We start from the raw sequence: 27429 nt of genomic DNA on the forward strand, positions 1-27429 counted from the left end.
TGGCTAATCAGAACAGAGTGGGCAAGCTGACCAATCAGAGCGCAGTGGGCTCATAGGGAGGGGGGGGGGGGGGGGGGGGGGGGGGGCAGGAGCTCCAACAAGGCGTGTAGGACAGAGAGAGAATACACACTATACAGAGATAATGTATGAGAAAAACAAGCTTATATTAGCTTGTGTTGCTTTAAGAGGTTCAGGCCTATGGAAATGTTTTATAGCTGTTTAATAACTCTAATGTTGTTTTGTTGGCTTTTGTTTTTAATTCAACAAGAGTGCAGTAGATCAGTGATCCGTGAAAGCATCATGACTCATTTACTGTGAGAAACTATTTTTATTTGCTTGATATTTAAGAACTTCCACCCTGGTTACTTATTATGCAAAGTTGACCCATTCTCTAAATCTGTGTAGCATAACTGATTTAAATGCAATAGGTGAACTCCTAAGAAACAAAGTTTAAACACAACTCTCACTAATATGCTTCAACAATGACGATATCATTTGTATTATTACAGTATGCTGGTGTTGACGTTCTTTCCCTCATTTCCTGACAGACTTTAATTGCCATCTATCTAATGTCTACCATTTGCATGGTGTAATAGATGATTTTGAGTGACTTGTTTATTCTCAGAAGCTAAAATGTTATTGCCTTCAGATCAATTTCATCAGCCTGGACTCGATGACCTTGATGAAATATGATGGTTCATCAACTAGAAAAGCAAAATGAATTACTTTTCTCTCAATTTAGGCCCTCTCCAGGTTTGTTTTTTTCATCATAAGATGCACTACAACACTGCAAATAAGCTCAGACACGCCGTCAGAGCTTTCATTTTCTTGTCATATCCGATCCCCTGCAGGGAACTGAGGAGAAACCGCAGCAATAAATTACTTTTTTGGTCATTTAGATGAGGACTGAGTTGAATTTATGTTGCTCAGTGAGATGAAAAATGTGTCTCCACGTGCCTCAGTTGTGAGAAAATAAAGTGTAATACAGCGGTGACAGCAAAGCCCAGCATTATATGTCACAGTCGGTTTAAATTTGGATGCATTGTGGCAGCTACTTAGAGAGAGTATTGTATTGGACTCTTTTGACTCAGAACATTATATTCAAGTATTCTGCATGAATGCTATTTTGAGCTATGTGTGCTTTACCTGAATGTCTCCATTTTGTGCCAATTTATATTTTGACTTTCAAAGACAAATAAGCTACCACTATACAATTTAAATGAATACAATCATCAAACTTTCAACCCCACCAGACTTTAAGTGTGTCTCTAAAAGATATATCTTTCATTCCAGGTCTAAGGTATTTCATCGCAACCCAGTTTCATAATAAAATGAGTCACCACTTCCAAAAGAATATCTCAAAACCCTTCTGATCTGCCAGTCCATTCTATATTTTAAGAAAACTCTAAAAACACTTTCTCACAATAATGGTTAGCTGTTTTTCTGTCAAACACAACTAAATTGGTTGCAAAGAAAGGAGCCATTCAGCATTGTTAACACAGTAACTTTCAATACCCTTGTAACGACGAGACACCGTTACTAGAGCTCTCGTTAACATGTTTATATAATCATTGTACTGTATAGGCCTATATTGACGACAACTTCCCTGTGCACGGAAATAATGTCACACAGCACTTTAGTGGTGAACAGTTTGCACTTTATTGGCGTGATTGCACAGTACAGTTTGGCATTGCATATTTGCACATTTGTACATAGTTTATACTATTTATTGATGTAGTATTTATTAAATGATTAAATTGCATTAATTGTATAAGTGTTCACCCCTGTCTTGTCTGTTGCTTCCGGTCTCTGTGTTCCCTCCTGCTGATTACCTGATTGTGTTCTTCTTCTTCTTCTCTTTTTAATGGCGGATTGCAAACAGCTTTTGGTTGCATACCTACTGTACACGAGTGTGTATCATCATGTCATCCCTCCAAGCGGCAAACTCTGGAAGAGCCGGGACGCCAATACGGAAGTGCAACACACTGCAGTTCATATATTGGCCCGATAGGGACTGACTGCAGAAAGGAGCAATTTCCATAGACCCCCGTGTTAAAATGCCCAACTTTACAGCAGAAAAAAACATGTTTCTACCCATGGTTTGTTGGGGCAGAACCTCTGTCCCGCGTGTTCCTTTATGAATGGGTCAGATTAACAGAGGAAGAATTCAAAGCAACCAGGATAAGGGTTAAACAATAATATTTTAAAGGTAAAAGATACAATACATCACCTAATCACCTAATCACGAAGCACTCTGCAACAGCAGCTTCAAAATGCGGAGCACTCCGGTCTCAGGTTCTACCACCGCGTGAGACACGTCTCAGGAATGGCCACGCAAAACAAGAGCGCCGAGCCTCAAAATCATCACAACATTTATACACGGGTGGGGAGGAGTTTTGTCGCTTGCTCCTCCCTAGCTATTTGTTATTGGCGAGTTCACTTCTGAGCAGTGTTGAAAGTGTGCCGGTCCTACCCGGTCCTTAGTACCGGTAAGAGATTTCCAGGCGGTCCGGAGGACCAGGAAGAATTGACAGCTCCACCCGTGGAATTTATACTACGAAGGGCAGATATTTTGGTTTGGATTACTGGTCTGGGGGAAGCTCGCGAGTGTGTGTGTGTGTGTGTGTGTGTGTGTGTGTGTGTGTGTGTGTGTGTGTGTGTGTGTGTGTGTGTGTGTGTGTGTGTGTGTGTGTGTGTGTTTGTGTGTTTGTGTATTTTTGCGTTTGTGCGTATTGTGTTTGTTTCCCGGGGAAAACACTAACGAGAAACACCGGCTGCTGTTATGCCTGCTGTGACCTCAAGTTACTCCGTTCTCCGCTTGTAATTATGCCGTTACAAGCTTCTAAATTGTATTTATCATCTGAATTTGCCGAAAAAAGTTTCATATTCTGAAAGCCAAGACTTTGTTTATTTAAAATCAAACAAAACACCCGAACCCCGAAAAACTATTTTTTTACGCAAATCCACGTTTATTTTGAAATGAGCCGTTGCGACTTCCGACTGATTTCGATAGAGCGGGTCACATATTAGCTTTTTCCCACTTGATCAGAACAGCGGGAGGAGAAAAGAATGGAGTGACTGAATGAGAGCTAGAAAATTAGGCTACGTGGTAATTAAAGCAAAAATGCAAACGACGATTCTTCAGATGTTTAAGAGAAAGGAGAGAGATGAAGAAACTCAGAATGTGCTTAAAATTTGAAAAACAACGCCCACAGATGACACAGGTGATGATGCTTATTTAGCCCAGAGAATGGACATGAACATGGCCATGATGAATATAATAAGTTAGCTAACTAGCAAACTGTATATCTCTATATGGGGTGCCCAACCAGTCGATCCCCAGTCGATCTCGAGATGTCTAAAAGTAGAACAACAATATTCTGTTTTATCGTTAATGTCCTACAACAGGGGTGGCCAAACTTTTTGGCTCAGGGGCCACAATGATGTATCAATGTGACAGCCGGGCCGGGGGGCATTGTTTGGTTCCGTCTTGATTCATGTCGGGCTGAGGGTTGTTTTAATCTCATTCTCATTCTCCCGCGCGCGGGGCGACGTCCACGCGCAGCTGCGACGACCAGGGAGGAAGGGACTTTTCGCGGCGCGCGCGGCGTGTGGACAGTGGGGGATAACATAAATAAAAATTGGATCGTTGTATTTTTAAGGCTTTTTAAGATCAACGCGGGAACCCTGGCTCATTTATACCAATATTGGACGGGCCGCATTAAACACATCAACGGGCCGCATGTGGCCCGCGGGCCGTAGTTTGGCCACCTCCAGGCTCGGTTCTACGGGGGTGCATAAGGGTCCCAGTTGAATGTTATGCACCCTCACTTGAAAAAGAGAAGGGAGTGAAAAATATTATACAATAACAATAATAATAATAGTAGTAGTAATATGAAGAAGAAGAAGAATATAGTTGAAAATAAAATAAACTGTAATTGTGTTCAAATATTGTGGTCAAATAACTATAGTTAATAACCCCCCCCCGTCAACGATCGCCGCCGTCTTGGTTCAAAAAAGGTTGGGCACCCTTGCTCTATATAGTCAATGGCTATCTTACTCAGAACACAACATGTACACAGCATACTATTTTAACATTAAATATTTTGCTTTGATATGTTCTATTTTAATCTGCACATTGTGGCATACATTTTATTTTATTAGTATTTTAATTTATGTAACCAATATTCTGAAAATTCAAAGAAAGACAGAGACTTGTACATTTTTGACTGTCTGCTGAATTTAGTTATACATTTTTATTCTAATTTATAACAGTTGAGGCCCAGAGGGAGGAAGAGGAGACTCAACCAGAAGAAGTGGCAGCAGGTCCCTCAGAAGCCACCACAGGTGATGCTAGCCCTACTGCATACCCTTCTATATGGAAAGAAGAACAATATGAACAGTTCAAACAGAAAAATGAATGGATGTATGCTCACAATGGAAGGCTAGGCTGTACCCCATGCCATGATGTGAATGATCTGGGTGTCATGGCATCCCGTGGTGTTAATATTGCTATTCAGTGGGCTGATGGAAAGATAATCCCAGCTGGTCAATCAAGGGATGTGCAGCTTTCATCACTGCGCAAAAAAATCTGTGAACACAAGAACACTGCAGCACATAATGAAGCAGTCAAGATTATTCAGACAGCAAATAAAGATATTCTTCTGAACATGAACGCGAGTAGTCAGGAGTCTGTGTTTGAGTCTACTGCCAAGGTATTCATGACAGCCTATTATGTGGCCAAGAACAACAAGCCTTTCACAGACTTTGAGATTCTGATTGACCTGCAGCATGCAAATTCTGCTGATTTGGGACGTGTTTTGCATAGCAAAACTGTCTGTGTTGACATAATTGAGCATGTGTCATCACAGATGAAAAAGGAACTTCTAAAAAACATAATAGAGACCAAGAGCAAAATCACAGTATTGGCTGATGAGTCAACCAGTGTTGGGCACAAATCAACACTAATTGTCTTCCTGAAGGCTAGTGTTGATGGAGACATGGAGCCCATTGCCTTTCCGTTGGACCTGGTTGAGCTGGATAGTATGTCTGCTGCTCATATCAAGGAACATATTATGGGTTGCTTGCTTAAAAATGGCTTCACTGTTGAGTTGCTGAGAGAAATCGTCATTGGATTTTGCAGTGATGGGGCCAGTGTCATGCTGGGAGTGAAGTCAGGTGTTGGGAAGTTGCTCCAGGATGACTTCCCAGGCATCATACTATGGCACTGCCTTAATCACAGACTGGAGCTTGTTGTTGACCAGGCACTGGATGTGACAGGGGGAACAAACGACTTCCAAGCATTCATGGACAGCCTATATTCATTATATAGCCAGTCACCAAAAAACATGCGGCAGCTGAGTGAATTTGCTCACAACCTGGACATCGCCCTCAGGAGGATTGGAAAAGTGTTCAGTGTTCGCTGGGTAGTTTCTTCATGGAGGGCAGTCTCTGCAGTTTAGCAGTCTTATCCAGCCTTGGCACAACATTTCCGTGAGGCATCAGAGGATGATACAAGGGACAGCAGAGAGAGGGCCAAATTCAAAGGTCTGCTTTCTAAGTTGTGCTCCATCAACTTCCTGAAAAGTCTTGCACTGATGGCAGATATTCTGATTGAACTTAAGAACTTGTCAGAAATTCTTCAGAACAGGAAGACCACACTCCCAAAGGCCCATGACATCATGACGACGTATGTGAAACGCATAGAAAGTTTCAATCGCTACCCAGGACAACATGCAGTTGATGCCAGTCAGGCAGAGGAAGTGATGGAATTCAAGGGAGAGGATTTAAGAGTTGGCAGGTCTCCCATCATTGACTCTGCTCAGTTCATCCGAGCAGTGGCAGACAATATGAAACATTATAGTACCTGCAAGAAATTCAAACCACTTTCACCCCTGCTTCTGAGCAAGCTAGCCAGTGAGTTGGCAGTGTTCCATTGGTCGGTTTGACTCCTGGGCGGGACCCCAGGCAGTGAGTCAGCAGTTTGTCGATTCCTTCTGTTGCTTCTTACAGTGTATGTGTGTGTGTGTTTGTCCCTCTGCCCTCAGGCAGTCCCCAACAATGATTTGGAGTAGTATAATTTTACAGACAGAGGACTCTTTAATAGAAATGAACACATATCTTATCATACAAAGGACACATGTTTTTCTCTATGAAAGCCACAATTCATATGTTTTAAACGTCCTGGTCTCATGACATCCATAGGATTGGCTAACTAACTAAGGTTCACTGTTTTCATAGCCTAAGGCCATCTCTGAACTTCCTCCAACCTCTGAAGCCAGCTCACTCAAAAGAATACATCTATTGATAAGAGTCAGAAGAACCATTGTCTCTTTAACTGTGTGTGACTTAATCGTCTCCTGCTCTGTTAAGAGTCTGGCAGGAAACGCAGATACATTTCAACACACCAACATCCTTATCGTTTCTTAACTAATGCATGCTGGATATGAAACACTAATTAACAAACTATATATATAAAAAACCTCTCTATAATTAAGAGGAAAAAATAGACTCTTCCATTCACGTTTAACACACATTCTATATCAGGTGACATTAAAATGAATATACCAGAAATATGCTGTATCAAACTCTCTGCCATAATACATTACTTTAATACTTCAAATAATTCAAATAATTCAAATAACACTTCATTTCCCCCTTTGGATCTCTCAATAAAGAGATCCACATTGTGTACCTAGTACCTGAAACCTTCCTGGGGACAGAACACAACTTTCAATGTCAGTGAAGGAACTATTAGAGGGGTAATCTGAGTGCTAGAAAGCAGTGTCCTTGTGAGGTGAATCATCCGGGCCCCCCTCCCCCTCAAAGGAATACGCCAACAAGGGCAGCTGATAGGGAGGGGGAGATGCGGTCTTTCCTTCAAATGTGGACCTGATTAATCTGATCAGAGAGAAGTACAGTAGACTCCTCTGCTGCCTCGACAAGTCCCCCTGCCTGCTGACAGCCGCTTCCGAGTCGTCTGCTGTAGGGATGTCTTCGAGGTCGTTCTCGTCCAGTCCGCTGATGACAGCTTCCGAGTCGTCTGCTGTAGGGATGTCCTCGTTGACGATAGCCAGGTCCGTCCTGATGTGTCTAGGGTCGTTCCAGGTGATTTCCGCGCCGCACACTGGCTCCAGTAGTACCAGCTGTCCACCTTTCCTCCTTGGCAGACGGCATGAGATGTCCTCTGGGTCGCTCAGTGGGGGCCGGAGAACCTGGGGTTGAGCCACCTAGGCCTGATGACCTTCAGCCAGACGAACTCCGCTGTGTCGGCCTCCTGCTCCTCGGGTCCCCCTTTGGCGTCAGCAACCTGTGTGGAGAAATCTGATACCCACCCCTCAAGTCTACGCTCAGGGCTTCTGGGCCCTCAGGTGTTTGACCCACCAGTGCTTAGATATTATCAAGCTGAAAAAGGAATACAGAAATCCAACATACTGTCATCAAATGTCTTTCTATTATGAATTCAAATTAAATGTATATCCCCATAATGACCTAAACAATAGAGTCTATGGCTTTTACTTCTTTACCAGGCTAGTTACAAGATGTTGTCTAAATTAAATTCTGTCTCATTACCTTACTATGTTTTAACTTAACTGTAATATGTTCTTTCTACATTTCACACCTCAGTTACTTTAATACCTGTTGAAATATTACAAAATGGTTTCATTATCACAGGTCAACTTCTCTGGTATTCCCATTCTGGAATTACAACTCTCACAGTAGTCCCTTGGCCACTGATTCTGCATCTGTGTTACCTGTTATAACTTAATCAATTTTAGAAACATGTCAACATTTTTTAGGAAACCTGTCGTTTCCCTTGGAGCTCCAGAATAATGTGTTAGTCTAAAAACATGCTTGGTTAGTTATTGTTTTAGAATCATGCAGTTACACTGATCACATGCAGACATACATTCACACTCACACTGTCAGGTTGTAAAGTCTTGGTCAGGTCAACCCCAGAGTCAGTCATTGACAGTGCTTTTGTCACACTGTCAGTCAGGGTCAAAGGTATTTTGGTCTCAGTCTTTTTGGCCATGTGTCGTGCTCTGAGACTTTGATATTTCAGCATAGGATCTTTCGTATCTTTCGCATAGCATCTTTCGTCTACAAAAATATGTCATATATGGAGCGCCATCATTTATTACTTCGTGATTACAACTTTAATTGTCCGATATCTCTAACTTGTCATCGGGACGGCTGCTTCCCACATTTCCTGCAACTTGGTACAAAACTCACTTCCTTATAGTACTACTACTGAAATTCATTTACACCTAATTATTAATACAATGTCTAATAGATCTAGTTCAGAAAATTGTGTACATAACTATTATCTTGAGTCAAACCATCACTAGGATCCGTGCAGCTCTGCATTTCATAGCTCATTATACTCATTTATCTTCAATTCTGGTCTACTTAAAAAACAATGTTAAAGTCTTTAGCAGTGTGTGGAACCCTGGGTGTCCGAACACGCAACAATTACCCTTTACTTGATCAAGGATTAAAAAACAGAAGTCATTTCATCAATGGTTTGTAGTTTAACTTTTAGGAATTGTAAACACTACATTCTGGACTACAAACAACAGTTATTTCCCCCTAAAAAGTTCTCGTATAGTAATATATGTTACAATGGTGAAACCAATACCTCAAAATGAAATACTATAATTTTTCAGAACTAGTTTTCTCTTCAACATTATCCATACAAATAAAGATTTGTCATATAGAGTGGTTCCTAAAACTATCCTTTTAATGGTGATCAATATTGTAACAAATGAGATCACTTCTCTATTCACAGGTGAATAAAAATCTGTTAAAGAATAACTTGTTAATTTGATGAAAAGATTGAAGAACATGGTCCTACTCTGTCATGTCTCCCCCTTTCTGCCTCAGTGTGTTTTAGAAGGTTTTTCCCATTGTACTTTAACAGTTTCCCCTTTACTGCTATTTTGAATTTACCAATTGACTAATTCGTGGGAAATATAACTTGTTTATCATTACTTATTTATCAAGTCAATTCAATCTCTTTAAATTTAGTTCTTTAAAATACATTAGTAAATACCTTGTGAAGTATGCACAATATAAATAATCCTCTCTGGGATATGAAATCCATTCATCTTTAACCAGATACTATTTCCCTATTTATTTTTAGTTCATGATAACAATGGTATAACGTCCACACGTTTACCCATAGCTAGTCACTATGTCAAGATTATCATGTGTGACATAATAATCAGATGTCTTGTTTGCCAAACAAGGATATTAAACTTGAATCTTTTCAGTATTCCAGACCATCGTTAAACAATCAGCCTCCTTTCCGAAACACTAAGCATATCGTTCTACACCACCTTCTGGTAAACTCTTGCACAGTTATGCTGTAAAATCATTGCATGATTTCTTCAGAGTCTGAACAGACTGAGACAAGCCTCTCTCAAGATTTTGTCATAATGAGAACAGTCAGTGATTCATTGTCCTCTTCAGCTGTAGTCAGTGGCAGGGTCCGCAAAAAGCTAGAACCAGCCCTGGTCAGTGGGCTTCAAGGAAACTCTCTCTGGCATTGGGATGAGGGAAGGAATCACTTGGCAGACACACGTTGTCCTCTGTACAGCAGAAATCCCCCCAAAACCGCAGTACCTCTTCACACCACTGTTGCCTTGACAATGAGGCACAAGCAAACTGTCAAAACCTCCTCAGAGATGCGTTCTTTGCACAGTTCTTCTGTTTGCGATGAGCAACTTTTCACCAACACACTGATTCAGAGTACAACCCAAAGGTGGTGCACAACTATCCAATGCTGCTGTAATCACAGCAAATCAGCTACTGGATAAAAACTCAATTGAAATCTCTCCTCCAGCAGGTGACAAAACAAAACAGCTGAGTGTCTATATGGTCAGGAATGCTGAAACATGTGAATGTTAAACCCATTAATGGTAACAGTCTTCCTATTCTTCATTACTTCAGTTCTAAGTTAATAGGCAAAACAAAGACACCTTAACCACTTTAGATTCATCTATTATGTACTTGCTTATTCTATTCTTTTTCAAATTGTTTATCTAATTGGTGTTACAAGCATGGTTAGATTTGTAACAGAATACAAAACTAACTGTATTCAGAGCTATATTTGAAAACAAGTAATCTGATTACAGTTAATGAATATAGTTTTGGAACACTTAAAGGAATTATTACTAAATCTGAAACCTAAAGAAATCATCACGGAACAGTTTTTTGTCCTTATTACTTAATTGTTTCAATAAAAACTAAAAAAGGCATTGTGAAAACTCCCATTTTTGAGAACATCTCATAAGACCAGAGCCTCGGGCACTAGGGGCAAGCCCCACTGCGGGGTGGAGGCGTGCACTACTGGACGCAGCCTCCTGACCCCCTGTAAAAACCGCGACATCAGTTGTTGACTAAAGGCTGAGTTTCCATTCCCCAGAACATTGTGTTAATGGACAAGCACTCAGCTGTGGGGCCGCAGCTATGAAGCTGTGATACTCTCTGATGACCCGTTCCGCCGCAAAACCTTCCGCGAAGGGAAGATTTGTCCATGGAGGGTCGACACAGGAAGGGCCGATTATTTTACTGAGGACCCTGAACGCACCGCCGCGCGCTGTTGCGCGCGCTCCATCATAATGCTGTTCTCACCACTACGGTAAACAGCATTAATCGGAGTCTTTATAGGCGTGGTGTGTTTTACTACAGTCCCTGAACGCACCGCCACGCGCTCCTGTGTGAGTGCGGGCTCCGCCATAATGCAGCCTTTACCACTACGGAAAACTGCATTAATTTGAGTCTTTGCTCTAGGCCAGGGGTGGGGAACCTCCGGCCCCCGGGCCGTATACGGCCCGCGAGACCATTTGGTACGGCCCTCGAGGTAATTTATAAACACACGCAAAAAAGAAATCTAGACCGCAAAGAAATTAAACAAAGCGAGTACCTGTTTTTCCTGGCCAAGGTCAGGGTCCTTGAACACAACACGAGCCTAACATGTCATCACATGGTACATGTCTCGTCTGACAGGGGTGCAGTTCTGACGGAGAGCACAAGAACGCCACTCCAGCACCTCCAAGCAGTACCCATAAGGAGCCGCACGTGCTGCAGATTTTGCGTGGCTGTGTCTTTAGTTGTAAGCCCAGTGGCGATCTGTTCATCTTTCATACAGTCAAGAACTTTGTTGTTATTAGCATCTGGTTAGCTAGCTATGCTAACGAATATAAGAAGCTTTTTCTCCAACCAGTGAGGTAAAGGCACATCTGTCTATGATCATTATAGTTATAAAAAAATAAGAGAATAAAGTAAACGGGTATAAAATACTATATGACAGTAAAAAAAAGTTGTTATTAATAAACAAGAATACAGTTTGAAAGGGGAGTGATTTGTAAAATATCCATAAAGAAAAAGTAAATATGCTTACAGGTCTGTTTCATATGGGTGTTGAGAGATGGATCCATAGATCTCCTAATATTGCTCTCAAAGTGCACCAGATTGATGCTTTTAACTTCAACATTTAAAAAAAAAAAATCTTCCCGGGGGAGCATGCCCCCTGGACCCCCCTAGAGGAGGTTGGGTACCCCCCCCCCCTCCCCACATTTAAATCATGTCCACAAACTAAATACATTTGCCAATATATTTTCTGTTTTGGTGGTCATGCCACAACCGTGCACGTGAATGCATGCGCGAGTCATGGTAAGATATCTGGACTAAGAGGTTACTTTTTCTTTGCACAGCATGAAAGAAAGGCCAAATTAATGGGCTGTGATTTTAGTATTTTTAAGCAGAGGTCAATCATTCGTACAGCCCTCAGAGGATGTTGAAAAAATTGAAATGGCCCTTGAGAGGAAAAAGGTTCCCCGCCCCTGCTCTAGGCGTATGTGTGTTCTCTGACAGTAATACGCCGGCCATAATGTCCCTGTACCCGCATAGCGCTCTCCTTTAGATAGCACTCCTGCGGTTCATCCCTCTCATCTGTGCATGCTCACTAGCCACCTCCTTTACAGGAGCTAAAGCTGGGGCAGCGAATGGGGAATTTGTACGGTTCACATTGCGTGTAAGTGTAGCATTTGTAGAACCAAAAGACACTTATATTTGGATACAGATCACCTCATTCTTATTAGAAAATGTAGTGATCTGCTGCATTATACAGGGAGGAGGCGGGATTCGCCCTCTCGTCCCGGGCGGAGAGATTTTCTCCCCCCTGCGATCAGATCCGTGAAGACGGGCAGCCCGTCCCCGTGAGTGCCGGCACGCCGGTTCTACGGGGTGGGCCGGAGAGGTGGAGGGCGCAGCGGGCACGGAATCTCCGTGCCGGCGCCTCTCCCTTCGTCTCACCGTCTCCCTCGTCTGCAGGAAAACCTGTGGAGGAGGGGCGCGTGCTGCGATGACTCTCTACTGAGGTCTTGTTAGTTGTGGGGCCGCAGCTAAGAAGCTGTGATACTCTCTGGTGACCCGTTCCGCCGCAAAACTCCCCGCGAAGGGAAGATTTGCCCATGGAGGGTCGACACAGAAAGGGCCGACTATTTACTGAGGACCCTGAACACACCGCGCGGCTCGCCCTCGGGGAGGTGGGCCGCGCGGGCCGTCACAATGCCGTCTCTTTGAAACGGACATTATGGGGAAAAATGGAATTGTGGAAAGAGATTACTCTTACTCTGTGATAAATGCAATCGTTTTTACTGAATGCATTTCTCCCCACTCACACACACCACTCTAGAACTAGAGTTTACAGACGTTAACCACCGTTCTCCTGCGGAGGTCCCTGAATGCCCCACGGCCACTCTCTTGAGGGCCGCGCGCCCATGTATTAATGCTGTATTTCCCATTCAACGGCGAAATGCATTAATCGGAGCTATTATACCAGGCAAGGTGTGTTCTTCTGACAACAGCACGCCGGCAATAGCGTCTCTTGAACCCGCACAGTGCTTGACAGCACTCGGTTTATTTCACTCACACGCCCACCTGCTGGCTCCCTTTACTGGGGTTTACAGCAGGAGCAGGGAGTTTAGGACAGTGTTTCTTCCTCTGGGGATGGGCAAGAAGCAGCCACTCTGCGATTGCTCCTTATCCCGTGAGCAAGGAAATCGATACAAAGAGCCCTTCCGGAAATACAGGGGCTCCCAGGAGATCAACACGGTCCTCTTTGGAAAGCGCCACGTGGCGTGATATCCCAGGGACGTCACACGGCGGGCAGCGGCGGCGGCCTGTAATGAAGTACGGTCGACCCTATATGTGAAGCCGGGCCTGGGGCAAGGCCCGTGGACCAAGCTACATATTCGGCCTTGCGGCCCAATAATCGCTCTGACCTGGTGAGGCGGGGGCATCTCTAGCAATGAGTGAGTAGCCCACACACCCGCCGCCATGATCATCATCCAGGGAGAGTACAGCCCTGCCGCACCGTCGTGGCCATATCCTGCGGGTCTCTAGCAGTGGCGACTCCCTGGAGGTATGATAACTCTTTCTTCTTCAAACGTCTTTCAGTCTCTCGTGGAATCACTTCTGCTGCTGAAGAGAAAAGGATGACAGTCAGGAGGCGAGGCCTCCTTTTATACGGTGTGATGCGCGTGCATTCAGGTAGGCCCGCCCAAGGCCGGCCACGTCTATAGAAGTCTCAGTGGGAGAATCCTCGCAGGGTAAGGTAGTACCCATAGAGTCCAGTAGAGGGCGGAGCCTGTGAGAGATATAACTGGTTAATTGCAATTTTCTGTCAACCTAGATAAGCCTGTTGTTCTTATATCTAGTATATATATTCTTTATTTTATGTTATTCATAAAACAATATGACATTTTCCAGAATAGTAGTTAACTCTATATAACCTGTACTCTCTCTATACTTCTTCAAACCATCTGACTTTTCTCTCTCTCTTCCTCTCTGCGCCCTGCAGCAGCCTGCTCCTGTCCACAAGTTTCTCATAAATCACCCCTTTGTGTAACCGTGTGAGATGGCTGGAGCAAAACCTCGTGCAGGACCTCTGTCATGCTTAAACATTAACAGATTCCTTCTGACAAACTTACAAAAACTTTCTTTTTACTTTCTACTCTTTCTTCATAAACTTAAAAACACAATTCTGGTGAATCGTTTACGTTTTCAGTTTCCTATCTACTTTAAACAAACACCAACTGAGAGTAACTTTATATGATAACAACTCCTAAATAACATTCCTATATCTATTTCTTCCAGTGAGTTTGTTATTTAATGTTTAACAAATTCTCCTCTTTCCATGTCTTTATACTATGAAAAATCCACCTATTATATTTAATTTGAATAAAGCCTTAACCTTTGGTGTACTTCATATACTCAGTAACTCTCTTTTTACTTTCCCTTAATGTTACTGTATGTAATATAATTTTTTTTCTTGAAGTATAATTAAGTACAATCCTTAGTTAATGAAAAATACCATGAAATTCACAATGCAATGCAACGGTAACAATTAGTTCTCAAAACCTCTCATCAAAACCACAATGTGACGTAACTATATCCTACAAAACTATGCTAAAAACAACAAATTATAGTTTCTTATTTATTTCAATATATCTACTACATCAAATCACACATTGATCTATTAATTTTCAATTTATTCTCTTCAACTTCAGATCACTCATTGATCCTCTACTCCTCATTTCCAATTCATTCCTTCCTTCAGGCATCAGAGAAAAGAGCACACAGACACACTGCTGCTGTGATACAACAAAGGGTCTCTTCTCCTACCGAACAGACAAATACTGACACCCCCCGCTGGAGCTCTCATCCTTTTCAGGAGAAGGGGGGCTTCTTTCAACAATGAACTGCAGGATTAAGTTGAATTATTTGAAGTATTAAAGTAACGTGGTAAGGCAGGAAAGTTAAATCTGGTATATTCATTTTAATGTCACCTTATATATATTCATGTGTGTTAAATTTGAAGGGACAAAGTATATTTTCCCTCCCCAATATATTGAGGTGAAGTCTTTGTGTTTAGAGAAGGATGGGAGCAGGGGACATCCTAATTTGGGGATAGCTCCAAGACTCTGGAATGTGCCCCTCGTAAAAGAAGGGGGTGCGTTACACTAGCTTGGGGCAAATATGTGTGTTTTCATTGCAGTAAATATATGTGCTACATGATTACTGTTCAACTATACCTCTGTTCTTATTCTTTCATGTGTGGGTACTAAATGGCTACAAACATTGTGGAGAAATTAGCTTAAACATGTTTTATTACTCTATATGAAATGGAAGCAGCTTTTATGACAGGGAGGAGAGAGCTGGGGGAGGGGACATTCTTCCGAAGATTTTCAGCATGTCAATTATCAGGGAAATCTACTTGTTTTCAATAGATGTGTGTGGTTGGTTACTTTGTATTAATAATAACAGTATGTGTAAAGGAAGCTGGACATATACAATGTGCAACCTTTTATTTGAAGTAAAGGTGGGAACGATAGCTCAAACAAATGGAAAGGCGGTAGGACAAATTAGTGTGTTCTCTATATTAGGCCTGTGTGAAGTTTGACTATTTGAAAAGCATCTCTAATACTGCTTAAGAGCATAGGTAATGTGTTCCTCGTTATTATTGATATGAAAGTAATTAACATGTATTACGTATATTTAGCCAACTATAACAACTATATCTTAAAACATACTTTTAACTTGTGTGTGGCAGCCTGAGGCGGGAAGATGGACAAAGGGCCATAAAGGGGATGTGTGTGTGCTGGCTACAAGATGTGAAATAAGATAAGGAAACTTGTTGTTGAGAGCAAGTTCGTACCAGACACCAAAAGGTGTCTGGTCTTCGTCAAATTGATAGAGACTTTTTGTTTCCGGGTTTCTTCTGCTGTGTCGCACTGATTGGGTGCGACAGGCCATGTGTTGGTCTCTGCCAATAAGATGACCTCGGGGGGAAAGCACGCAAACACCTCCTCCTGTGTTTTTAGTATGAAACACTGTGTTTTCCAGGGGTTCGACCTCTTTTTCTTCAGGCTGACCAGGAGAGTAAGACAGGAGAAAGAGCAGGAAGTACTTCCTTTGTATTTGTATTGTTACCTTGTATCATTAAAGCAAGATTATTGTTTAACTTGTATTCTGGTGTTTTCTTAATCCCTTCCTTTTTACGAATTTACCCAGCTTATGAAACGACACGAGGAGACGAGGTTGGTTTTAAACATCCTCCAAATCTCCAACAGAACACTTCTGCTATCATTTTATTCAATTTTTCTGCTTGAACCCACTGTTCTCGTAAGCTCTTAACTCACGCTCCTCTCGTTCAAATTCTCCCTCTATTATGACTCCGTATCTATTTATCTGACTAAGGCTGTTTTATGTTCAATAATATATTCTATTTATTCACAAGAAATATATCCTCCTTACTGTCTGTCCAGCTTTTAAGATGCGGGCTCCAGGCTCTTGTTCTGACTGGCCGTTCGTGAGACGTGTCTCACGCGGTGGTAGAACCTGAGCCCGGAGTACTCTGCATTTTGAAGCTGCTGTTGCAGAGTGCTTCGTGATTAGGTGATGTATTGTATCTTTTACCATTAAAAATGTTATTGTTTTACCCTTATCCTGGTTGTTTTGAATTCTTCCTCTGTTAATCTGACTCATTCATAAAGGAACGCACAGGACATAAATATTATTATGAATATACTTAGATTCCACCTTCATGATTATGGATCTGTGAGTGAATTGTTTTCTAACACGACCCTTTTATTTATATTAGGTCTTAAAGTTTTGAATAAATTAGGGCGTGGTCACATTGAGTGACGGCTCTGTGAAGTGACTGCTGCTGTTAGCTTCTTGTCTCTCTGCTAGCTGCTCCGTGAAGCTATATACAGGCACTCTGCCTGTTCAGCTCATCCAGGGAACACAACTTGCCTCTGGCCGTGTTTGTTTGTTCTTCATGCTTATATATTGGACTATTGTGACTCGCTCTGCGGTTGAAACCGACGGTGCATGAATGCGGTTTTTCGGTAAGTGAAATTCGAGTACTTATTTATGTGTTAATGATTTTAATCAGCTACGTAATGAATGTTAAGGCTTGGGTTAGCGTGTAACGGTACGTCTACACTACAGGCATCAAAAAATGCTTTCAACGCTTCGCCCATTCACTTGAATGGGATGACGTAGAAGATTTTTAATCTTCGCCGAACTGCATTGTGGGGAGCATGTCATGGCTTTGCAAGCATCACGAGCATCTATCGGCATCAAAAGTTGAACAATGTTCAACTTTTGAGGCTCGATGCTTGGCATCAGCCAATGAAATCCCGTTTATGCAAATCCCGCCAGTGCAAGCGCAGCAAATCAAACCGCGTGCAAGCTGGGAGAGCCAGACCGCAGTTCATTTCCTCATATTCCAAACAAGATATTACGGTAGCAAATCACCCGGTTCTTTACGACCCGAACTATTTACCGGGATACAAACCGGAGGAACCAGGCATGGAGGGAGGTGGTAGAGACAGTGGGTGAAACTGATCGTTTTTTCACCTGTTTGGAGAGTTTATATCCAGTTTACTTCGTTTTAACATTGCTATTGCTCTGTATGTCGGGGGCGGGAGATTCATGTGATTGGTTGCTCGCAAAAAATCGCCAAGCTTCAGACACGCCCAGCTCCAAGATTTTTTCATGCCTGTAGTGTAGACGGGCCGTAAGCGTGGTAAGCGTGGTAGCTACATCGGAGCTAACGATGCTAATAGTAGCCTCCAAGTTAAAATCATAGACTATAGAGAACCGCAGTGACATGTCGTAAAACCCGGAAGTAAGTTAGCATTTTTAGCACTTCCGGTTCCTTCGTCAAAAAGCAATGCATTTTTTCCATAGGGTTTTGGAAAATAGCTCGAAATAAGGTCTGTGGTTGACACAAATTTAAGAGATAAATCACGTTTTGTTCTACGACATTAAATACATTAGCAGTGACCCCACTGGTGATTTTTGAAGCGTTTACGTGTCTGAAAAACGATGGTTGTTACCGAGTGGCTGAATAGGACTACAGAAATTGTCGAGGCCGTTGTACGTCATTACACCTAACACGTAAAAACTCCCGCTAAGTTTGTTTCCCCCCTGTGTTCTGCTTGAAAGCAAGTACCTGCCTATCTTTAGTATCTGTATATCTATATCTGACCATTAGAATCTGTATTTTTGAAATTGTCGTTTTTAACACCGTAGTTTTACAAATTATAGAATAATTAATTACCAGTGTTTTCCAATTTTACTAGGCAGTTTGTTTCGTTAGCTAACATTAGCTAAAGCTAGCGCTACTAGTTAGCTAAGCAATGGTTTGTTGCTTTGCTCCGGGTTGCAGCCACAGGTCTTCGCATGAAACGTGCTTGTTCTATCGTTTCCCGGCCAATGTTTTCCAAAGGAGAGTCTAATTAGTACAAGCAGCATAACGTTTCAGCATGTAACTAAAGATTGTATTCAGGGAAATCATTTTGACATATTGAACAAATAAGAAATCACCTCTGGCTGGCAGAGAACTCTCTGCTCCATAGCTTCTCTTGGACGTCAAATCACATGTACATTTTACATTTATATTCAATTTAATATTCCATCCCTCACAAACTTTTGTATATATAATAACTTATATATTTTTTTTCTTGTTATGCTGCTGCAACACAAACATTTCCCAAATTAGGATCAATACAGTAATATCTTATCTTAATTAATTAAGAAATATAACTATTATAATTAGTAGCAGCTGACATCTATTTTCAACATGGATTAATCTACCATTTATTTATTTAGTTCAATTTTGATCTATAAAAATGTCAAAATAGTGAAAATGTTCTCGAGACTTATCAAAGTGCAAGGTTATATCTTTAGATGTTTTGTTTTAGCCTATGTACTGTATGTCTTAATGCTCTTACAGTATATGTGACGGTGTGACTTCCATGAAACTAATATTTTATATCTTCCCAACAGACGAGCTGACAGGAAACCTAACACTCTAACAACCACAACATTGCAAAAGGCGAGTAAATGTAAATTAAAAACAATTCACTATTTTTTCATTTCTTCTTCTTTCTTGCAGTGAGGTGAAGCTGACCTTGCACTTTGTGCCAGTAAGGATGTTCCTCACGCAGGCTGAATGTTTCTCCTTCCTTACTGATACAGAAGCCCTTGATTTGCAATGCTTCACTAATTGTCATTTCCCTGGCTCCGTAGGGACACTTTACCTCCAGCACAGCGGAAGACCCTACCAGACCATCTGGAGGTGCCCCCAACAATCCTGATTGGGAGAGCCACAAATCTGACTCATGGACCTGCATCGGGGTTGCAGTGGTGAATGCCCTGACGCCCTCACATTCATTCATAGTCCCCCACTGTACAGACAAAACACCATCAAGGGCCTGTTGTTGCCTTAGCACCCTGGCAATAAGGGAAGCAGTCACACGCTTTGACCTCAGGACAGCTCCAAAGTTGCTGGCAGTCAACCTTCCTTCCCTGAACAAATGCCAGTTTGGGTTGGTTTGCTGACCAGTGTTAGCCACCTGAATTGCCCTCTGTTGCTCTTCAGACAATGCCATGCTTGCCACAATTGCCTCAGGTCCCTGATGCCCAACAGATTTGAGAATTTCAGGAACAGTAAGTGTTTCCAAGCTGTAGTGTTCCTCTTCTGGCTCGGGGGAGAGAAGCCAATAAATTCCTGAGAACCTGCCCCCGAGTCTGTCCCTCAGCCAGTCACGATCTTCGGAGGTGAGCTCTCTTGTCAGCGGGTTAAATTGGTTATTGGTTGGAGGAAATAGATCCTCCACTGAATGCGTACGTTTCGCTGCCTTTGGCTTCTTCCACTGACAGGGGGTGTCAGTGCAGCTGAAATTGTGGATGGCAAAGATGGCTAATGCAGCCGCATGACTGCATTTTCATTCTCCACATGGGCATTCAAATTTTGTGGAGAGAATTCCCTCTTCCCCTGTAGATACCTGTGGTGGTGGTTACATTTGTAATGCCTTCCCAGTCATCCCTTTAATTGTTTATAGCCTACTGTATGTTTATTTCATGGATATTTCTGTGTTTTCTGGAGTGTAATATTTGTAATCTTGGGGCCTCTTCTCTTTAACATCTACATGATACCATTGGCTCAGATAATGAAAAACAACAAAATAAGTTACCATAGCTATACAGATGACACACAAATGTACGTAACCATTTCACCAGGAGACTATGCTCCAATTCAAAGACTGAGTAAGTGCATTGAACAAATCAATGACTGGATGTGTCAGAACTTTCTCCAATTAAACAAAGATAAAACTGAGGTAATGGTTTTTGGAGCCAAGGCAGAACGTTTAAAAGTTAGCGCTGAGCTTTAGTCTGCAATGTTCAAAACAACAGATAAAGCCAGAAATCTAGGTGTAGTCATGGACTCTGACCTGAGTTTCAACAGTCACATTAAAACAGTTACTAAATCAGCCTAGTGCCTACTATCACCTAAAGAACATATCTAGGATTAAAAGACTAATGTTACAGCAGGATTTGGAAAAACTTGTCCATGCTTTTATCTTCAGTAGACTGGACTACTGCAATGGTGTCTTCACAGGTCTCACTAAAAGATCTATTAGAAAGCTGCAGCTGATTCAGAACGCTGCTGCTAGAGTCTTCACTAACACTAAGAAAGTGGATCACATAACTCCTGTTCTGAAGTCTTTAAACTGGCTTCCTTTGTGTCAAAGAATAGATGTCAAAATACTGCTGCTGGTTTATAAAGCACTGAATGGTTTAGGCCCAAAATACATTTCTGACCTCCTGCTAAATTATGAACCATCCAGAACTCTCAGGTCCTCTGGGACTGGTCAGCTTTCTGTCCCCAGAGTCAGAACTAAACATGGTAAACCAGCGTTCAGTTATTATGCTCCAAATATCTGGAACAAACTCCCAGAAACCTGCAGGTCCGCTGCAACTCTTACTACTTATAAATCCAGGCTGAATACTTATCTTTTTGTCGCTGCTTTTAATTGAACTATTCATATCTTAGACTGCACTTTAACTTTTATCCATGTATTTTTTCTTTTAATGTTTATTTTATTAGCTTTTCTTTTTAATTACTGATTTTAAATGCCATTTTCTTAATGTCTTTCCTTTTTTGAAAAGCACTTTGAATTGCCTTGTGTTGAAAAGTGCTGTATAAATAAACTTGCCTTGCCTTGCCTAATAAAGATTTCATGTCACACATAAAATGGATTTGTTGATAGGAATTAATGTGAATAAATTAACTCTAGGTTAACGGTACTCTTGCTATCACTACTCACCGATGTTACAGGGTGGTTTAGGCTAGGTTGCAGCTCCACCCTGTGGACGTATTGTGCCTGTGTTATATATATATCTGCCTCACGTGACTATACCTCAGTTGTATGATTACCTGCTTAATGTGAATACACGGCGTTGAGACACAGCCTGACTTGCCTTGTTTATTAATGCGCATACATCTACAAACATGTTGTCAGAAGCTCAAATAGGACCCAGCTGTGGACTGCATGCTATTGTCCGTCGCTGAGACGGAGTGCATTTATTTGTTTTGGTGAGGTTTAGCAGTTTCAGTTAGCCTGTTAGCATTCGCGTCACGTTGGAACAATGGCATCCAGCATCCCACCTCCGGAGCCTATGAAGATGGCGGGGGACATCCACGGCAACTGGGCGAGCTTTCGAGCAGAATTTGAGGATTATCTGCTTGCGACCGGGCTCAGCGAGAAAGAAAAGCCGGTACAAGCAGCTGCGCTCAGAAGGCTAATGGGGAACGACTGCCGCCATGTTTACAAACACAACCTGGGACTCACGGCGGACCAACAACAATATTCGGGTGCTATACTGGTGGCACTGGAGCAATACCTCACACCCGCAAAGAACGTAATCTTTGAGAGGTACGTTTTTGGCAACCTTAAACAAGAGGATGGAGAGCTCTTGGATGCGTTTGCTACCAGGCTGAGGGAAAAGGCTGCCTCTTGTGAATATGGAGCTATAAAAGATGAACTCATAAGGGACAGGCTTGTTCTCGGGATAACTGACGAGGGTGCTAGACATCGCTTACTAAGGGAAAAGGACCTTAAATTGGACGAGGCCATTACAATTTGCCGTGCAGCCGAGGTCATGGACAGCAAAGACCATGTCACTGGGCAGCTCTGGACCTGGGGACAGCATTAATGCCACACTAGGACAGCGATATGGACGGAGGTCTGCCAGCAGGCCATCCGAGTCCACCAACACATCTGCACAACCACAGAGCATGAGAGACGCTGGCGAATGCAAGTACTGTGGCACACGGCACAAGCGTGGGCGGTACCTGTGCCCTGCTTTTGGTAAATCGTGCTGCTCGTGTGGCACTGCTAACCATTTTGCAAAAGTATGCAGGAAAAGAGGCCAGCAGGCACGCCAGTTGAATGCTGTGGATGACCCGTTGCCAGGGGAAATGGAGGACAGCGATGAGAGAGACGTGTACACAGCGGAGAGCGTGGGGGCTGTGAACATTCAAGGTAAAAAGTGGTTTGTCAACCTGCCACTGCAAAGTGGGGTTCAGAGGTGCCAGCTCGACTCTGGAGCCACTTGCAATGTGATGAGCATCAAGGACAAGATGAGACTGGCGCCTAGAAAGCCTCTTCTGAAGAGTCTCACCAGATTAAAACTATACAACAGTGAGTGGATGAGCTCATTAGGTGTGTACAGCATTAGCATTAGGGGTAAGACACACAGACTGGACTTTGCTTTTGGGTGAGACATGTGAGAGACTTGGTCTGATACGCTTCACCATTCCTGAGGAGCTGAATAAGGTGGAGCACTGCAGGAAGGGAGACCTGACCAAGGAGTGTCTTGTCAGCACCTACCACGACGTGTTCACCAGCTCTGTTGAGTCTCTGCCCGGTGATATTCACTTTGAGCTGGAAAGCACTGTGGCACCGGTGCAGTGTGCTCCCGGGAACGTTCCAGTGGCCCTCAAGGCAGCTGTTAAGGCTCAGCTTGATCGATATGAAGAGGAGGGACACTTGACCACAGTCACTCAACCCACGGACTGGATTAGCAATCTAGTCATAGTGAAAAAGCCAGACAAATTGAGACTATGTATTGACCCGAAGCTTCTCAACCGTGCTCTGAAACGGTCCCACTACCTTATGCCCACTTTAGATGACGTATTGTATAAGCTGCTGAAGGCACGTATATTCACCCTGGTGGATGCACGTGATGCATTCCTGCAGTGCCGCTTGGATGAAGAAAGCAGCCTGATGACAACATTCTGGACACCGTGGGGTAGGAAACGCTGGCTGAAACTCCCTTTCGGTGTGTCAGTTGCCCAGGAGCTGAATCAGAGGAAGCAGCATGAGCTGCTGGCCGGCTTGACAGGGATTGAGCCCATAGCCGATGACATCCTTATAGTCGGCTGTGGGGACACAGAGGATGAGGCCAATCACGACCATGACACAAACCTCATCGCTCTGATGGACAGATGCAGGGAAGTAAAGCTGAGACTGGGCCTGAAAAAGCTGCAGTTCCGAGTGAAGGAGGTCCGCTTCCACGGCCACATTCTGTCCGTGGAGGGCCTCAAGGCTGACCCTGACAAAGTCAGGGCGGTTCTGGACATGCCAAACCCCACAGACGCAAATGGGGTCCAGCGGTGTGTCGGATTTGTGAACTATCTGTCCAGATTCATGCCACGCTTGTCAGCGGTATGTGACCCGCTGAGGAGACTGCTGGACAAGGATGTGATGTGGCACTGGCTGCCCAAACATGATGCCGCCATGAAGGAAATCAAGGCACTTGTCACGGCGGTGCCAGTCCTAAGGTACTATGACGTCTGCAAGCCAGTCACCGTATAGAGCGACTCCAGTCAGGCGGGTCTGGGCTGCTGCTTGCTTCAAGGGGGACAGCCTGTCACATTTGCCTCCCGGGCATTGACCCAAACAGAGCAAAATTACGCACAGATTGAAAAGGAGTGCCTGAGCATTGTATTCGCCTGCCAACGCTTCCACTACTTCCTATATGGGAGGGGTGATGTGACTGCAGAGACCGACCACCGCCCGCTGGTGTCCATTTTCACCAAGCCCCTTCTCAGTGCGCCAAAGCGCCTTCAGAGCATGCTCCTCACACTTCAGAACTACTGCCTTGCGGTGGTATACAAGCCAGGCCCTGAGATGTACATAAGTGACACGCTCAGCAGAGCCACCACCCTGCCACAGAGAACATACACACTCTACCAACGTGAAATGGTCTGCAGCATGCAGCAGGAGCAGTGTGACAGGGCGGCCATTCAGCAGGCAGACTATTTAAATGTCAGCAGCCAACGCCTGGCACAGATTCGGACACACACTGAGGAGGATGTGTGTCTTCAAACACTTAAGTCTGTCGTGCTGGAGGGATGGCCAGGACACAAAGAGGAGACCCCTGTAGCCGCCAGGGACTACTGGGCCATCAGAGATGAGATAAGTGCACAGGATGGCATGCTCTTCAGGAGTCAGCACGTCATCATTCCAAAAGCTATGCGCCCGGAAATGCTGAGACAGATCCACTACAACCACGTGGGGGGCGAGGCGTGCTACAGGCAGGCCCGTGATACACTTTACTGGCCCGGTATGCAAGGGGAAGTCAAGGATTATGTGCAAAAGTGCTTTGTGTGCAATGAGTATGCACACGAACAACAGAAAGAGACTATGATGTCACACCCGCTCCCCACACGTTCCTGGCAGCTGGTAAGCATGGATCTGTACAGCTACGCAGCACAGAACTTCTTGCTCGTGGTGGACCATTATTCTGACTTTTGGGAGATCGACCTGCTCCCTGACCTATCAGCGGACACCACGATCCGTAGATGCAAGGCACAGTTTGCACGCTACGGTGTCGATGTTGATGAAGCCACTCCGAGGAAACAGGACGGGCCGATGGAGGAGAGGTGTGTGCCTTCAGCAGTTGGGACTCCGGTCCTATCTGGTCGGTGTGGAGGGGACCACGTATCGGCGCAACAGGGTCGATCTTCGACCAGCAGAGGCGGCCCTTCTGAAGCCGTCAGTTCTCCCAGAATCGGCCCCGGAGCAGCCTGCGAGTGGGGGGAGCGCCAGAGAGGTTGTCGGCGTCCCCGAGGAGTCTCCAAGGCCATCACCCCCGAGGTCGTCGCAGTCTTCCCCGCAGACTGGGGATACACCATGCCGTGAGCTACAGGGCCGGGCCTTCTCCCGGAGCGGACGGTTGATTAGACCTCCTGACAGACTTGACCTCTAGGTCACACACACACGCACGCACGCACTTACGCACGCACGCACTTACGCACGCACGCACGCACGCACTTACGCACGCACGCACGCACGCACGCACGCACGCACGCACGCACGCACGCACGCACGCACACACACACACACACACACACACACACACACACACACACACACACACACACACACACACACACACACACACACACACACACACACACACACACACACACACACACACACACACACACTCCCGCCCCGCACCCGCGACGTGCAATACCGAACCCGCCCCGCTACCCACACATATTAACACACACAGTTGCATATTTGGCTCAAAAAGCCTGGGATGTTGGTTATTTTCTGCATCTAGGATGACACCAAAAGCCTCCCAGACGTTGGATTTTGCTCTTGAGGAAGAGTTATTGAAAATGCTGTATTCTCCGCTAGAGAGCTTCATCTCAGCCATTCAGAATGTGGCGCGCTCAGCAGCAGATAGATGCGCTGCAGAGGTTATGATTATGCTCGGTCCCCCGGGGGAGAGGTCTGAGGATTTAAATATATTTATTATGCAACACCCGCAGCCCGACCCGCATCATCTTTGTTTTACCCAGAACCAAACCCGGAAAAAAGCGTTTGAAAAAATACCACCCGCAAATCACCTTTTTTGCGGGTCACCCGTCGGGTACCCCAGATACCCGACCCGATGCAGGACTCTGACACACACACACACACACACACACACACACACACACACACACACACACACACACACACACACACACACACACACACACACACACACACACACACACTTGAACTGTGCACACTCAAACACACATGGACGATACAGATTTAAAAAAATAAAAAAAAGGAAGTGGAGAGATTGTAAAACAAATGTGATTGATTGTTCTGAGTTTATGGCTGATGTGTTCGGATCCGGCTATTATTGAAGTGTCTCTGCTATGTGCACTATTTTTTGTTGAAATCATTTGATTAATGTTCTGATTGAAGGTCAACAGTTTAATGGCAGTATTGATCCTGTGTGGTTACTTAACAAAAGGAAGGGAGATGTTACAGGGTGGTTTAGGCTAGGTTGCAGCTCCACCCTGTGGACGTATTGTGCCTGTGTTATATATCTGCCTCACGTGACTATACCTCAGTTGTATGATTACCTGCTTAATGTGAATACACGGCGTTGAGACACAGCCTGACTTGCCTTGTTTATTAATGCACATACATCTACAAACAACCGACACTATAAACCTTGTCCCTCATGCTAGCCCTGACAACACCGGTAAGCACACCTTCATCTAGGCTGCACTGTTTTACGTGCCCTGACTTGTAGTGGTTCTCTCCTCTATCTACACTCTTCTTGTCATCTTTGTAAAACGATATCAGACTGGTAATTGACACAGCCATGACTTCTAGTTAAATTCAGTGTGGCTAAAATGAAAAGCTTTGTTAAAATATGCTAGCACGCAAAAGTTAAAGTCAGCTTTATTGTCAAAACTTCTACATGTGTTATACATCCAGAAATCTCGAAATATCGTTTCCCACAGTGTGACATGTATACATAAAACAAAACAAAAAGGGCCTCGATAACCAGGGTATACAGTTGAAAATGTTCTCCCAGTCTTTCCAGAGATGCTGGACGAGGTGTCAGTCTCGTGGAGAGACCGGCCTTTCAAAAAGAGGACGTCTTGGACATGCCTATTGTTCCCGAGGGCATATTTGGCTGCGCTCTAGCTTCGATGCAGCAGCGGTGTGAATCCAAAAAGAAGGAGGTTGAAGCTCTCCAGCTTTGTCTTCGCCGAAGGGTCCAGCCGCCGCCTTCAACGGCCCCGCGGCAGTCCTTCGCTCAGGCTGCCTCACGTCCTGCCCGTTTCAAGATCCCGAAACAGCAGAGGCCACAGCAGCCCCGGGTCTCCAGCCCAGACACGAAGCGAGGACGAGCTGGCCAAGAAAGTCTCTGGTTCAGGCAGCAGCCGCTCAGGCACAGCCGGTCCAGACTTTCAGCCACCAGACGAGAAAGAAGAAAAGGGCGGCCTGACAGCCTCCTCTTCTCTCCTTGATAAAAGAGCTGGAAGTTCCCTGTTCTCCAGCTCCAGAACACGTTCCAGTGTTAGATGCTCATGTGTTTCCGGGGTGCAACCATGCCTCCATCTTCCCGCCGCCTCGAATGATGTCAGAACGTCATCCTCAAGTTCGCGCCATGAGGGAAATGGACTTAACATCAAAGACAGCAAGCTCCGCTGCTCGTTTAAGTCACACAAACACATGTCATCACTATTGTTTC

This window comes from Notothenia rossii (assembly GCF_949606895.1).
Source record: "Notothenia rossii genome assembly, chromosome: 1".
Taxonomy (NCBI): Eukaryota; Metazoa; Chordata; class Actinopteri; order Perciformes; family Nototheniidae; genus Notothenia; species Notothenia rossii.